Here is a 13,109-nt window from a genome sequence, read left to right as displayed (position 1 = left end):
TATATTTTAGTTCTGTAGCTTTTTTATTTTTTATGTATTTTTTTTAAGATTTTATTTATTTATTTGATAGAGAGAGAGATAGCGAGAGCAGGAACACAAGCAGGTAAAGTGGGAGAGGGAGAGGCAGGCTTCCCGCGGAGCGGGGAGCCCAATGCAGGGCTCGATCCCAGGACCCTGGAATCATGACCTGAGCTGAAGGCAGTTGCTTAACAGACTGAGCCACCCAGGCGCCCTCTGTAGCTTTTCTAAAAATGATTTTATCTATTTGAGAGAAAGAGAGCAAGAGCGTGCACAAGCAGGGGGAGGGGCAAAGGGAGAAGGAGAAGCAGACTCCCCACTGAGTTGGGAGCCAGAGAAAGGGCTCCATGGGGCTCGAACCCCAGGACCTGGAGATCACAACCTGAGCCAATGTCAGATGCTCAACCGACTGAGCCACCCAGCTGCCCCAGTTCTGTAGCTTTTTGAAAAGAGACAGATCTGGATGTCAGGAAGGCTCATTCCCTGTCCCCTCCTGGACACACACAAACACCTTTTGGTAACTTAGTAGAAAGTTGGCTCAGCTGGTTCCAGTTAGCTCAGTAGCACAGGCTGATTCTAGCTGATAATTCTAGAGGATCTTCTTTGTCAAAAGTCTCCCTCCTCTACTGGGAAGCTTGTATTGTTGCTTAGCCACATAGAAGTTTCTCATCCACTGTCCCTATAAATGTGAAAATTATGGGGAAGGATTCCTTTTAACCGAAAAGTTGACTTTAATGCAGAGTAAGCTGTGCAATGATGTTTGGTAAATTAGGTGCTTCATTACCTCTCTGCTAGTAAAATTTTTCCCACTAAATCTTATTTTATATCTGCACGTATGGCTTTAGTGGTGAGTCTTAGTCCATTTGGGCTGCTATAACTAAAATAGTATAGACTAAGTGGCTTAAACAACAAATATTTATTTCTCACAGTTCTGGAGGCTGGAGAGTCCAAAATAAAGGCATTATTGACAGAGTCATTGTCTGGTGAGAAACCTGCTTCCAGGTTCATAGACAGCCATCTTCCTGCTGTGTCCTCACATGGAAAAATGAGAGAGGTCTCTGGGGTTCTTTTGTAAGGGAACTAATCTCACTTAGGAGGGATCCATCCTCATCACCTAGTCACCCTCCAAAGACCCCTAACACCATCATATTAGAGGTTAGGATTTCAACACAAGAAATTGGGGGAACACAAAAATTCAGTCCATAACAGGTACATATCTATAACTACTGTATAGGATGGGTATTGACCATAAAAGGATACACTCCAGTTGTATCAATGCTATTGGATTTTAATAGTGTCTATCCAACCTCCACACACCACACCATAGTGGGAAACATCCCTTCTAGGGGCAGTGGCAGGTTATAGGGAGTGCTGGTGGCCAAGTTCTGCTCCAAATGGGTAAGATAGCTATGGAGTACCGTAGCTCAGCATCTTCCAAAAGGGCCACTGAGAAAATTGTTCCAAACCCTATAGAGAGCAGCATAGGTGTGATGGCTGCTAGCCCCAGAGCAAGTATGGCAGCAATAATAGGTTGTGCTAACCTAGATTCCATCAAAACTTCAGAAAAGTTTGCTCCAGATGCTAAGGGTGATAAAACAGCAGCAGAGCAGTCTGTCAGTCACCAAAACCCCCAAACAAGAGACAATTTGAAAGAGCATAAGAAATTTAAAGCAAACAAGGTCCCTAAAACATGCAGATCATTAAAAGAAAGGTTGTATTTGCTACCAAAGGAAAACCCTGCATCATAAGACCAGTAGCAGAGAAAAAGAGGCCAATTTAGAGCTCTGAAAAAATCTTGCAAGAATACATGTACTTTATGGCGATGGTTGGGGGAAATGATATGATCAAAGGGACCAGCAGAGCTCACAGATATGAGCATTCAATGCACAACCAAGCAGATAGCCTGATGCAAACATTCAGAGTGGACTTGGCTGCTCCTGTGGAGCAAAAAGTAAATAAGTCAATACCTGGACTTTGGAGAATTAACAGGATAAATGAGGCAGAGATAAAAACCAGGTCAGGGAACAGATCTCTGTTCTTCCTTTCAGGGAAAGGAGAATGCTCAAATATTTCTGAACTAGCTAGAAATTGGGAATGAAATGGCTCTTAGTTTACTGTGTGTGGATTGTCCATATTTTTCTTTTGTTAAGCTATAAAATTACATAAATATTCTAGGTGCAAGATGGCATAGACATGTTGCTTGGCTACGAGCATTATAAGGTCTGTTTTTGGCTGCTTTGAAAGTTGGAAAATTTATGAAACCAAGTGGTCTGTAGTCATGAAGCTTGCTAATATTGGCAGTTATGATAATGTTTCATTCCAAAAGAAGAAAATGTAATGGTCTCATTATGGGTGGAATTGTGCCCCACACAAATTCATATGTTGAAGTTCTAACCCTCAGTACCTCAGAATGGAATCTTAACTTGCAGATGGAGTCTTTCAGAAGTAATCAAGTTACAATGAGATAATTAGGGAGAGCCAAATTCAATATGACTGGTGTAATTGTAAAAGGGGGAAATTTGGACATAGGCACACAGGGGGAAACACCATGTGAAGATGAATGTATAAGGAACCATGAAAGATTGCCACCATGTCACCAGAAGCTAAAGAAGAGGCATGGGACATATTCTTCCTCACAACCTTCAAAAGAAACTAACCCTGGGCACCTGGGTGGCTCAGTTGGTTAAGCGCCTGCCTTCAGCTCAGGTTATGATCCTGGAGTCCCAGGATCCAGTCCTGCACTGGGCTCCCTGCTCAGGGAGTCTTCTTTTCCCTTTGACCCTTCCCTTCTTGTGCTCTCTCTCTCTCTCTCATTCTCTCTTTCTCTCTCATAAATAAATAAAATCTTCAAAAAAAAAAAAGGAAACTAACCCTGCCAGCACCTGGATCTTGTACTTCTAGCTCCTAGAACTGCAAGAAAATAAATTTTTGTTGTTTAAATCAACCACTGTGTGTATTTTGGCATGGCAGCTCTAGTAAACTAATGTAAATCTTCATACACAAAATTCAGTATAGGAGAAAGTTCTATGCTATGCTGTCTCCAGCTTCAGAGCCCAGTCTGGCCAGTGAAAGTCTTATTAAGGACTAACAAGGCTCCAGCAGGAAAATGGCCTCTGTGGCTCCTTTACAACTGAGAATCAGAACAATGTCATGGCAATGACTGGAGCTTTCTATGTGACCTTGGACATTGCTAATGCTTTATCTCTTGTATTACTGACTCTGTGAATAAAACCAAAACCAGTTTGCTTTCATCTAACAAACCCTGTTATATAACTTTACTTTCCTGAACTCATCAGTGATACATCATCAAAACAATAGATAAACTTAAGTACAATATGAAGTGCTGGTAAATATTCAGGCAAGAGCAAGATCTACACTTGTTCCAGCGAGATCTACACTTGAGAAGATACCGATGCTTTTTTCTACTATTAACATAAAAAGAAATTAAGTGTAGGTACTTCTTTAGCTGCTCCCACGAAATTCAGTTTTACTTTCATAAGCATTCAGTTATGAATATTTCATAATTTCCTTTGTATTTTTTCCCCTGAATCCATGAGTTAATTTGAGGTCTATCACTCCATCTAAATCCTTTTGGTATTTTCTAGATACCTCATTATTACTGTTTGCTTATTTCGTCCAGGGTAGTTAGAGAACATAAAACTCTGTATGACTTCTATCATTGGAAATTTGTTGAAGAAGGACTTCATAAACGTCAGCTTATTTTATCCAGGGTAGTTAGAGAACATAACTCTGTATGACTTCTGTCATTTGAAATTTGTTGAGGGAGGACTTCATAAACGTCAGTTAGGTTCGTTGGATTGATAATGTTCAGATTTTTTATAGTTTGTGTTGTGCATTGTATCTTTTCCATCTTCTCATTTTCTACTCACTTATATCCCTATTTTTGAAATGTATCTTTTGTAATTAGCGTACAATTTCACTTATCTTAAAATGTCTTTTTTTTTTTTTTTTTTACTTTCATTTTGAAGTGTATATTCACTGGCTAGAGAATTCTATGTTGATAGTTTTTGTTTTTATTTTCTCTTTCAGCACTTTAAAGTTTCTGTCCATTGTTTCTAAGTCAGCTAGTACTCTTTGTTTTGGGTCTTCTGTATGTGGTATCTTTTTACCTTGGATTATTTTTGATATTTCTTTCAATCTTTAGGTTTTAACAGCTGGAGCAAAGTGTGATTTGGGATGATTTTCTTTTTAATTAATCTATTTTGTGTTTTCTGAGCTTCCTAGATCTGTGGAATGCTTCTGAGCAATTACTGCCTCCTTGTTACTGGGCCCTACTTGATATAAGTCATCTCACTGAAAGAAAAGTCATGACTCGAACATTCTTATTCTGCAACAGGACTTTTCAGAAATAAATTTCCATAAAGTGAGGCAAATTTCCCATGGTTCCATTGTGAAATGGAAATTATAACTCCAATGAAGGGCAAACCTGGTCTCTGGAAACTGCTATTTCCAATTAGACACTGGGAAGGCCTTTGTACTATAATGATAATTTTAAAAAATTGACTCAAGTACATGCTGCTTACAATACTTGACACCTAAATTGATAGCATGGTTAATTAATAAAACAGCCCACCTCTAAAAATGTGATAAAAGCAATAGAATAGTATAATCATTCACCTAATGATGATAAATTGTTGATAGCCCAATCTATTAAGTGCATTTTCTTCTAATACTCTTCATAAGATAGGGTAGAATTATTCACCATTGACACTATTGACATTTTGGATCAGATCACTGTTTCTTTGGGGAACTAGTATGGGCATTGTTGTATGATTAGTGGCATCTCTAGCCTCTGTGTATCAGGTACCAACAGCATTCTCTTCCACTGCTGGTTGTGACCATTAAAAATGTCTCCAGACATTGCCATGCATTCCCTGCAGGGAAAATAACCTCCAGTTGCGAACCACTGCTATCGAGCATACCTCCCTTAAAGTAAGTCTTCATTCAGGTTTTTTTCTGGAGAAGAGAGGGTAGAGGTGTTTCTAATGGCCTATCTGGGCAGGAGTATTCATCTATTCAGGACTGAATGGTTAAAGGGTTGCTACCCTCTGGAAGCACACATGACAATTTATTACTAAATTTGATCTTCATATAACACTTATAAATGCCTATGTGAAGTGACACATCTAGAGAAAACCATCTGGATTTACAAAGCCAATTAAGCCTATTAGTCATCATCTATTCTACAGCCCGTTAAATCCATGTTGTAAACCATCATAATAATGGAACCACCAAAAAGGATGAGAATAGCCAGTTAGAAAGTTTTCTGACTTATGTAATTGTCACTGGGCCAGCCTTTTCAACTTTTCAGTGACAACTTCTATAGGACCAGCTAGTCCCATTCTAGTCAGTGATTTTATTTATTTATTTATTTATTTATTTATTTATTTATTTATTTTAAAGATTTTTTTATTTTTTGACAGAGAGAAAGAGAGCATAAGCAGGGGGAGTGGCAGGCAGAGGGAGAGGGAGAAGCAGGCTCCCCGCTGAGCAAGGAGCCTGATGCAGGGCTCGATCCCAGGACCCTAGATCATGACCAGACGCTTAACCATCAGAGCCACCCAGGCACCCCCTAGTCAATGATTTAAAATGACACATGAACATACACACTTAGCCAACTTTCCATGCATCCAAGAGGCAGGGAGAAAAGGACTGTGAGAGGAAACAGTTAAGTGCTAAAGTGATCCTTATGCTTTATAGTGCTTTTTCTAAACCTCAGCAGATAGATAGATAATATTGCTCAGATGAGGGACACCCAATGAGCGTGAACAAAGACACAGACTTTGCTTCAGGTGATTCCACAGCCACTATACTCTGCCTCCAGATGTTATTTATGGTGACAAAAGGATAATTATTGGGTTTCTATGGAACTTATCACTCCAGAAAAGGGAATAGGAACAGTCCATCTTATCCATGAGAATGCATGGCATTCAGTCTTGGAAAGTGGTAGGAGACCAGGAAAAGGTGATAAATATCTCTCTTCTTTTCTAACAGATAGGGACAAAAAGCTCCAATCAACCTCTAATGATTTTCCCAGGCATCAGCTCATAAAGTAACTTCCTCACAATGTTGGATATGTCACTTTCCATCTGATCCAGTTATACGAGATTTTATTTATTCTCACATCCCAGAAAATGTCTCAAATATCTCCACGACCTGAAGTGACAACGGAGATAAAGGGGGGAAAGGAAATAGTGCCATAAGCATTGAGGGCTACCCTAGGGAGGGGTGGATCTGGAGTATCTTGGAGGCTAATTTCCCTCTCTTTTGGTGGATCAGTAAAGAGCTGACTCAGTAGGTTTGAGTGGGTTAATACCAGGAACTACTGTTGGACATTTCTTCTATCAGGCCTCCTTTTCAACCAGAAAACTTCTATTTTTTACATGTTTATACAACTGTTTCCCATCAGTTGACCCAATAAATAAGTCATTAATATGGGGGGAACATCTCTACTGAAAAGTTGGCCGTGTTGGATACAGTCCATCTATATATACTAAGACTAAACTGTGGGGTCAGGGTTAACCTTTTGAGATTATGATGTTCTTCTACTTAAACTTCAGGCATGTAAATTTTTCCCCAATAAAGATTTTTTATACCCACACTATGTGTAACTAGTGGTGTCCCTCTGTAAACCTTTAGTATCATAATTTTATTCTAGAACATCCTATGATGTTCATAATTATTATAAATTTATATATTAAAAAGAAATATTTAATATGTTAACAGTATTTTAAGTAGTTAGTATGTTGGAACTCTCTAAAATAACATTAACGCATTCAATCATACTTTAAAATCTCTTGTATAACTACATGTGTAGTAATGAAAATATATTTCTTTTTTTTAACTTTTTTTATTTATTTTTGAGAGAGAGAGAATGACAGAGAGAGAGAGAAGGAGAAGGGTGAGGGTCAGAGGGAGAAGCAGGCTCCTCACTGAGCAGGGAGCCCGATGCGGGACTCGATCCCGGGACTCCAGGATCATGACCTGAGCCGAAGGCAGTCACTTAACCAACTGAGCCACCCAGGCGCCCTTCTTTTTTTTTTTTTTTTTAATTTAAAGAAGTCATAAACAGCATTTATTATGTTGGTATATCATACTGGTCTCATTGCTGTTCCTTCACAGTTACACGGTTTTCTGTCTCCCCTCTCACCTCCCACAGTCTGGCATCCTCGAACCATTACCTCACAGCATCACTATGCTTCTTCCCCATCTCTAACACCATTCGTTCAGAGGGTCAAAGTTCTGGTCCACAAACCCTTCCCTCTAGGAAGTTCAATGCTTGTGAAAGAATTTGTAGTAAACCAGGCCCCCTAGGATGACCAGCTCCAGTAAGATGACGATGGAAAGTAGCGGCTTATTGGTTGTCACTTTTCTGGACATTGAAAGGAGAATCTGAAAATATATTTCATGACATTTCGATTAAATCTCAAAATACTCATGGACCTTAATATTAGCATTATCATTAAATGCTTTTTGCTGTAGAGAAAAGTCAAATTGATTTGATAATTAAGATTATGCACAGTAAAAAAATAAAAAAAAAATGAAATGTCACCCAATCTTGACTTGAAATTCAAATTTGGATTCTTGTTTTCTCCCAAAATTGTTTCTGACACTAACGTTATTCTAGTATATTTTGTGTTCAAACGATTTTAAAGTTTTTGTTTGTTTTTATTTTTCCTTAATAAGCAAAGTATTGGCAATAGAATGCAATGAGTTTCAATAAAATTTCCATATATCGCTTGGTCTGGGGCAGGCCCAGTAAGGGACCCCAGCCTCCCTTCCCAGGGGACTGTGTTTTCCCTGTCCTGGGGAGTCTGCACCTCCCTGGCCAGACATGGAAGAAAAAAAAAAAAAAAGAACAAAGCTTGCAGAGGCTGCAAAGAGAAGACACAAGGAAGCTGCATCTTGAGACATTTTGGATGGTTCATCTGTGGAAGTAGAGAAAGAAAAAGAAAAAAAAAAAAAATAGAAAACCAAATTGCTGCATCTGGGCCCCCACCAGAAGGTTAGGTGGACAGTTTCTTAAGCATAACATGAGCAGAAAAGTTTACCTCCAGTAACTAATATCTGCTATCAAGTGGCTGTCCTCAGCTTAATTTCTTCTTCTTCAGACTTTGTAATTTTAGTGCCATTAAAACCAGTCAGTGTTTTTTCAATATTGATATATTAAAAACGCTTTTGATTTTCAAACTTAGAAAATGGACTGACCTTTCATTTAGTACTTATTTTCCTGCATTTGCTCTTCTACAGGTAGTGGGTAATTTGCCAATTTTTAGTAGTTAAAACATGGACCCAAACAGTGAATATATGTATATATATATTGCATGTAAAAAGTCTGCATACACTTCAAACACTAAAGTTTGCTATTGTATTTTGTCTTCTTTACAAAATGACCTGGCTACCTATATTTTTCTGCTTAGCCTTGTATCTCTTTTTATTTCATTATCTATGAAGGCTTTTGCTTAAACTTATGGACTTCATGCATTTAAACTTATCATCAGGGAAAATCTTGAAAAATCATTTGAAGAGCTTATGTGAAAGAACATTGTAAATTTTTATAACTTATTAAGTAATGAATATTTGTAGAAAATGTTGAATTTCTCCTAATTTATTTTCTATTTCTGTGGCTTATAAAATTAACAGTGTTTCACATTGCAATAAAGTGGGGTTTTTGCTTGCTGAAAATAAATTCCATATGTATTTTTATAGTGAAAGCTATACAGCATAATTAAAAAATATCAAGGAAATGACTTTTTGGATGTGACGCCAGTGGAATATGATGTGATAAGAAGACTTACAAAGAGTATATATTGTATAACTTCGTTTACATGAAATTTTATAATGGACAAAAATATCAGCATGGCGGCTGTCATTTGGAAGCTGGAACTGGGACTGATTTGGAAGGGGTATGAGGATACTTTCTGGGACAATATTTTATAATACTTTTTACTTTGATGGGATTTGGTTACACAGGTGAAGTCTTTTGTCTAAAGTTAGACAATGTACACTTGGGTTTTGTATTTCATTGTATTTCCAAAGAAATAAAAGAAATACTGAATTCTAATTAACAACGATGCTGTATTTAGGAGGAAGTTTGCAGATGTCTGCTATTTACCTTAGAAGAGCATTTAATGGTAGAATCAAAGTGGTGGGTATATAGGTGTTCACTGGAAAATTCTTTTAATTGTATATTTTTGAAAAAAATTTTATCAAATGTGGGAAAAATATAATGAGATAAAATAAAGTAAAAATTTGAATTACCAGATGAACACAAAACTTATTATTAAGAATAATATATAGGGGTCCAGTCAGTTGAGCATTGCACTCTTGGTTTTGGCTCAGGTCATGATCTCAGAATCCTGAGATCAAGCCCCAAGTCAGCTCCACACTCAGCACAGACTCTGCTTAGGGTTCTCTTTCCCTCTCCCTCTTCCCCTTTCCCCCTGCTCTCTCTCTCTCAAATAAATTAATAAATCTTTAAAAAAATAATAATATAGAATATAGGGGGCCTGGGTGGCTAAGTAAGTTAAGCATCAGACTCTTGATTTTGGCTCAGGTCGTGATCTCAGGGTTGGGAGATCCAGCCCCGTGTGGGGCTTAGTGTTGAGTGGAGAGTCCACTTGAGATTCTTTTCCTCTGCCCTAACCCCTGTTCACACTCTCTCTTTCAATAAATAAATAGGTCTTAAAAGAAAAAAGAAGACTATGTAACTAACAAGAGAAACACTCAGACCACATAACTGCGGACAATATTATCAATGCCTTATAAGATGGAGATTGTTTATATGGGGGTCTATATGATGGAGATTGTTTATATGGGGGTCTATATAAAGTCTAATTATTATACGCAATATGGAAACTATTATTAGAATGAGAAAAACCTAAGGTGCAAGGACTTAAGATTTGTGGGGTATAACAAATTTTCCACTCTTAGAACTTTTCTCAAAAATAACATAAAAGAAGCAATTCTTTAAAGTAATATACTCTGCAGAATACTAATGTAAAAAAAATACATGAAGTCTAAAGAGAAAGAGAGCAAATGGAATATTACATTATTTTCTAAAAATTAGACTTGCCCCTAATCTGATTCTCTTCAGAAGGTAATAAGCTCCTTGTTACAGAAAGTATTCAGCATATCATTGAAATTTTTCAGTAGTATAGTGGAACAAGTAGGCCAACATAGAATGTAACATTCTCAAGTTCCCAACTTGCAAGACCTTTTGTTGTGATTCATAGCTATTCCCTTTTTTTTTTTTTAATGATCATGTCTTATTGTTTAGCAGCTACATTTTCCATTTCATAAATTAATTAAAGCAGCTCCTATAAATATCCTTGTTACAAATCTCTTGATCCCTCCACTAAATTAAACTTAGCTGTAAAAGTAACCAGTTTTCATATCTCTTATTTCAATCTTCAAAATGTCTTCAAAATGTTCATTTGGGACTATGGAGTACATCCTAACTTCAATTTAAATTACAACTGGAGCTCTCACCACTGTGCTTGTCCTCTAACCAAAAGATACCGATATAAATTGCCGCCTAAAACATCAAAAATTCTGTTGTAGAGCACCTGGGTGGCTCAGTTGATTAAGCATCTGACTCTTGATTTTGGCTCAGGTCATGATCTCAAGGTCATGAGATGGAGCCCTGTGTTGGGCTCCAAACTCAGTAGGGAGTCTGCTTGAGATTTTCTCTTTCCCTCTCCCTCTGCCCCATCTCCCGCTTTCTCTCTCTCTCTCAAATAAATAAATTTAAAAAAAAATTCTGATATTATTCTAGTTTATATATTTTAAGGGCACTTTTAAATTATATCAGAATAGAAATTTAAATATACCATATGTAATCATAACCATGAAAATCTAGAACTCAATAAGAAGAAGTTTGGGAAAAGGTTATCAGAATCAAATAGTGGGGCATAATTTTGTAGTTGAAGTCAGTCTAAAGAATAGTATTTCACTAGAAGGCCATCATGGAAAACAAATCTTAGAACTAAATTTGTTTGCATATTGGAGAACCAGAAGTAGGAGGAAAATGAAATGGGATAATATTGGGGATAAAATGAAGAAACAGATCAGATGAGGTTAATAAAGCCAAGAATTAAGGACCATGGTGGAACAAGGTACATAAAATAACAAGGTGAGGGTGAGGTCCAGAGACAAATTTGAAGAAATCGGTGTATGACAACACAACATCTTTTTTTGTCTTTTTTTTTTTAAGGCACTGAGTATTTTATCCTTTATTACTTTTCTTTCTGCCTTAGGGCAGATTAGTTTCATGTTTCCATGATTTAAGGAAAATGACATAGTTTTATTGTACCTTGATTTCAGTGGGTCAGTAAACACAATTTCTCATATTACCTTCAAGGAAATGATTGAATAACAAAATCTTGATGACAAATTGGTGAAATTATGACTATATGTGTGATTAAATTTTTGAAAGTTGATTATTATAGTGAGGTCAAGCTAGAGGAAAGATACTAGAGATAGTATCTAGTAAAAATACAACAGAAGACTCAAAGTCCATATAATATTTACTGTGTATTTAACTTAGATGATAACACAGAAAACATGATTAAAATTTGTGGTTGAGATTGAGTTGGTAAAATTAGCCAAATGATTGAATGAAATAATTAATACTAACATCTTTATCAAAAAAATAATATCAAATGAACAATAAAATTATATGTATAAAACTGAAAATAGTATCTTCCATCCAAGATGAAAGAGTAAGTTGACTAATTTCAAAACACTTTAACCAGGTTGGTAAATAGTTTATCTAAAAAAGTTATCTTAGTTGTTATCTCATTACAAGACAATAAAACTCACATGACCTTGAAGGAGGCAATCTGGATCATTCTTGTTTGTCTAGGACTGACCACACCTGTGTGTGAGTAGTGTACTTTAATAAGATTACTAAAATCTGTACTAAATACTGGAGTCAGGAAGGTAATAAAGAATGATGAGAGGACTGTCAGCTCTGTCATATAAATAAAGGTTGCTGGAATTAGAGTTGTTTAGCAAAGAGAAGAGAACTGTTTGGGTGAGGGAGAGACATCATCTCAGGCTTAATTTCTTACATTGCTCAAGTTTATTAGTATGCAATGCACTAATAGCTATTTCTCTGATTATTTGACAACATATGTAGTCTTGCTGTTCAAGTTGTCTTAGAATCATTGATCCCAACATCAGAGTGTTGATGGATTTGAAGGGCTGTCATGTGAAAGAAGTAGGCTTCTCTTTTTACTCCAGAGTGCAAAAGTAGAATAAATATTTAGATAAATCAAGGAGATAGATGTTTTTCTCCATATACTGAACAATTATCTAATAATTCAGCTTATTATCAGTAATATTTAAGCATAGGCAACATACATAACCATTTTCAATCATATAATATAAAGTAGTTTTACTAGCAAGCATTAGTGTCCATTTCAAATCTCAGATTGTCATATTTTAATTTGGTAAGAAAAAAACATTTGCCAAACAATTTTTCATTTACATTGAAATATTGCATTAATCAAATAATCACAGTAATAGGCTTTTTGATAAAAACTGACTCTTTAGTCTCTTCATTTTCTGTTTCATCTGTACCTCATTCAGCAGGCAGATACTCTTAGAATTGCTATTATTTTCCTCTATATTCCTAATATCTGACACATAGTATTTACTGACTTGAATCATTGTTGAATTAGAGATGACAAAAGAAACTTCATGTCCTCAAAATTAATCTACAATCTTAGAATTTTTACCACTAACACCATTTTGAATAAGATATTCCCCAAACAATAATGATACAGTACCTATTTGATTCATAAAGAGAAGCACATGAACTCATTACACATGGGTTAATTCATTATCTGGCAGAAATTGGGCCCTGAGGAAGTTAAATTTGAGGGTTCTAGGATAGGAAGTATTACCTAAGGAGGGCAAATTCAGTCATGGTGTTGGTGTTGAGACTGTCTCACTGGCTTGAGTGTTGTTAAAGCTATGTATCTAATAGAGAAAATTGAGGCAAACTTAGTTGGCACGACCATTTTGCCCTAGTCTTGTTCATTAAAATTAACAGAAATGGTAAT

At 36.5% G+C, this 13,109-nt stretch overlaps 1 pseudogene; it reads left to right on the top strand.

Moving 5' to 3' along the window:
- Positions 1 to 1,840: 1,840 nt before the first annotated feature.
- Positions 1,841 to 8,065, top strand: LOC117999509 (annotated as a pseudogene).
- Positions 8,066 to 13,109: the final 5,044 nt, after the last annotated feature.

Source organism: Mirounga leonina, unplaced genomic scaffold (genome assembly GCF_011800145.1).
Source record: "Mirounga leonina isolate KUSES-001 unplaced genomic scaffold, KU_Mleo_1.0 Mir_115, whole genome shotgun sequence".
NCBI classification, from domain to species: Eukaryota; Metazoa; Chordata; class Mammalia; order Carnivora; family Phocidae; genus Mirounga; species Mirounga leonina.
Note: the sequence above shows the minus strand (reverse complement) of the source record. Positions and strands in the feature narration are given on the sequence as shown.